This window comes from Cygnus olor, chromosome 2 (genome assembly GCF_009769625.2).
Source record: "Cygnus olor isolate bCygOlo1 chromosome 2, bCygOlo1.pri.v2, whole genome shotgun sequence".
Classification (NCBI taxonomy): Eukaryota; Metazoa; Chordata; class Aves; order Anseriformes; family Anatidae; genus Cygnus; species Cygnus olor.
In genome coordinates, this window is record NC_049170.1 from 34,835,619 (window position 1) to 34,839,590 (window position 3,972).

Below are 3,972 nucleotides of genomic sequence, written 5' to 3' on the forward strand. Positions count from 1 at the left end.
GGCGGGCGCTGCCCGCTGAGCCCTGGTGCCGGGGGTGGGTGGGTGTGTGTGCGGCAGGGACCCCCGTGTGGTGGCATGGCCCTGAGGGGGGCTTAGGTGGAGGGCTTGGATTTTCCTGTCAGCTCAGCCAGGGGAGGGGACGGTTCATTTTGCTAGGTTACTTCCAGTCATGTAGCACAGGCAGCTTTTCCCTGAGAACTGCCGGATGATGGCATTTTATGACATAATTACATACAAAATTCCTGAGACATCCTCTCAAACCTGACTGGGACCGCTGACGGTCAGAGGATCAACACCTTTTGTATGAAATCTGCTGGAGGCAATGCCCCTGCCGTGTGTGCGGCTGCAGATTTGCAACGGTGGGGTCAGTGCTGTCGGCATGGCTGGAGTCCAGTCCAAGCCCCAGTCCAAATGGGAGTTCCCAAGACAAGTTTTCTGGTTCTCAGTCTGGTTCAAGCCTTGAACAGCACTGGAAAATGAGGAATGCAGTCAATGGAGTGTGGTAGACGGGTTTATGAAGTGTAGTGTAATACAGTGAGCTCAGTGACTATAGCTCACCTCTTTGAAAGCAAGGCAACACCAGAATAATAAAACTTCAGTGCTTATGATAGGACTGGTCCAGGGAGAAATTGATGAGTCCATGGAAACATAAGGAGTAATTCTTCAAGATATTTACTGAGCATCAAGGAAGTATTTTTCAAGTGAACCATGCCACAAGCCAGGTTCTTCACTTTCAGGTCAAAGAGAGAGCATTTGGGACTGTGGGGGATGGTCACAAATGTTGAAGCACCAGATCTTAATGGAGTAAAGCCTGGCCTTTAGAAGAAAAGTTGAATGCTGGATGCCCTTAAATGAACAGTCCTGAGCGAGAGGTAACAGTTAATGTATATTGGGCAAGTAGTACCCATGTCTTCCATTCTGTTAACTACATACATCATCCAAAACTTCAGTTAATTTTAGCAGATATTAGTCTGTCATCCCTTTCTGATTCTCCTAAGTGACACCCTCAGTGAATCAATGATAAATAGATTTCTCTTCTTAGGCTGCACCTGCTCACAGAGCAGATAACCTGAATGTTACTAAGTAAGTAGCTGCATATGTGATAATTTATTTTTTTTATGGGCTAATAGAAAAAAAAATAAACCCATGCTTAGAGCCTCATCGTGAGAAAAAGCACCTACAAGTCCTCTTTCTAGGATCACCACCAAGTTGCAGAATCACTAGCTCCGGTCATAATCTCCTCCAGTGGCTAGTAACAGCACATTTCATCAGCAATCACGTGCTTACCCGTGGAGTGGCAACGTGTCATTCATTTCCAATGCAAGTGTCTGCTAAAGCAGATTTTGAGAAATCAAGCCAGGAAGTGGCACTGAAACACATTACCATGGAAATGTTCTCTGGAGAGGGAGGAGACGAAAATAATGAAACTTGCCAGTCAGTTTAAGGATGTTACTGGTGGTTTGGTGTGCACCAAATAAGGGGCACCTGCACCAAGGAAATTTCCATCTTTTCAAGGTAGACACAAGCCAGCATAAGCTAGTTTTAAGATGCTTCACATTAATTAGAAGAGACAGAACCTGCTCTGGGCATTAACAGACAGTTTTGGGGCCATGCAGCAATTAACCTAAAGGTTTCAAAGGCTGATATCAAAACTGGCTGCAAATGGGACACATTTAGAATTGAACACATGCCTTGAGCATTCAGTCTTCATGAAAATGCTCTTCAGGTATACTGCACAGCCAAAACTTGCAGCACACAGTTACTTCATGACTAACTGGGAAGTCAGCAGGGAGAATGTAGTATCAGAGAAATACAAGGTGTTGAGTGTGGTCTGCACTGGGATCTGTCAGCCACACACTGAATCTCTAGAGCCACAACATGAAGTGCATCACTTCTGCATTAGAAGATCCTTCTGCATTGCTACTGCTTTAGAAGATCCTCTTGTAGAATGTGCAGAAGGAGAAAAACAAAATTTTGCCTGTGTGACCAACTGCCTTTGGCAACGGACAAGATTTGGCTATCTTATTTAAGTAAGTGATGTGGGACAGACAAATTACACAAGAACTTCACAGCCACATTTTAAAAAATGAATACGCATCACCTGTAAGTAGTCACCCATATGACACAACAGATAGTAGGCTGAAAGGAAAAAAAGCAGAATAGTTGCATGCTCTTTAAATACCTCTGTGAAATTCCTCAGACATGATACTAAGAAAAGAAATCATTGAGCACCACCAGATGTCAGCATTGCAAAATGGTTATTCCTACCAGTTACAGAAGTCTTTGCACCCTATAAGCACTATTTATTAGATTTACTTCTTTTTGGTGTAATGGCATAATCGGTTCTTATATTTTCCAGTCATTGACATTAGCACAGCGTATATGTCCAAAATTATCTGCAAAGGGGAATTTCTTAAACGGTTGTTTTTTGTCTCTTCATCTTAAAAACTTTTTAAAATGCTTTCACAGGGTTGGCATTAAGAGCCATACTAATGGTATATTGTCCATCTAATGGTCCTTGTAGCCATCATGGAGTTGTTTTAGGCTGCAGCAGCAAGAGATTGCATACTAAAATTCAGCCTCTGTATTGAAATGTCAGGAAGTTGTCCAGAGCTCTCTGTTGTTGCATGCCAGGCTTTATTTAACCCCTCGTACTGGCTGCAAAAGGGCCTGTTGGCTTCAGTTCTATGGAGAAAATGCACAAAAGGAAGTGTGAAATTATTTGCGGTTCCATTTACAAAAAAAAACAAGGATACTTGGTGACGCAAATCTTTTTAAAGGTGTCCAGCATCATAAGCCAAATCACCATGAAGAGAATGAACTCATTTTTTTCCTGTTCATTTCCTTTTGCAGGAACAAAAATCTGAACAGGTTTGTTTGTTTCAAATCAACTAACCAGCCTCATTTGTATTTTACATTACAACTCATCTGCTGTTTTGGTGGGATGTTCTTTAGTTTTCACCTATACTATTTGGTGCTGAGAGACGTTTCTTGCTGCAAACATCAGCCTTCTTGCTGTCCTGCTGGTACGTCTGTCATCAGCCCCTTCCAAAGCGCCAGCACTCAGTGACAGGCTTAACAAACAGTAAGTTACTGAATCGTGCTTAGTGGAGACCCTAAATGGGAGGGCACAGTAAGCCAGAAGGGACTGTGAGAGCTCCAAGTAGCCAGAAAGCCTTTCTGCTGCATTTCTCCACCCCTTTATGTGAGCTTCTGCCCATTAAGCTCTTCAGGAAGACAGTGGGAAGGTAGCATCTTTAAACATTTGAAGATTTTGCCCAGGAGATGAGTTTGGCCACAATTTAGAGGTGATCTGTTTCATTGTCAGGTGCATCTCTGCTGCTCTTATGGAACAGTTATGAGGAAAAAGGGGTTTGATAATGGCACTTTTAGTGCCATGAAAGGAGCAACTGGAGAGTGCCACACTGGGACGTGCAGAAGAATGAGACAGACAGACATGTTCAGTGTAACTCAGCTCTCGGTGTGTGGAGTATTGTTGTCAGCATAGAGGGAAATGGTACTACATTTCACAGAATCACAGAACTGTAGGGGTTGGGAGGGACCTTGAGAGATCATCGGGTCCAACCCCCCTGCCAAAGCAGGTTCCTTAGAGCAGGCTGCCCAGGTAGGCGTCCAGACGGGCCTTGAATATCTCCAGAGAAGGAGACTCCACAACCTCCCTGGGCTGCCTGTTCCAGTGCTCCGTCACCCTCACCGTGAAGAAGTTCCTTCGCATGTTGGTGCGGAACTTCCTGTGATCCATTTTGTGGCCATTGCCCCTTGTCCTGTCCCCACAAACCACTGAAAAGGGGTTGGCCAAATCCCTGTGTCTCCCACACCTCAGGTATTTATACACATTGATGAGATCCCCTCTCAGTCTTCTTTTCTCCAGGCTGAACAGACCCAGGTCTCTCAGCCTTTCCTCATAGGGAAGGTGCTCCAGGTTTTACCTTATCTTACCTTTATCTTCTG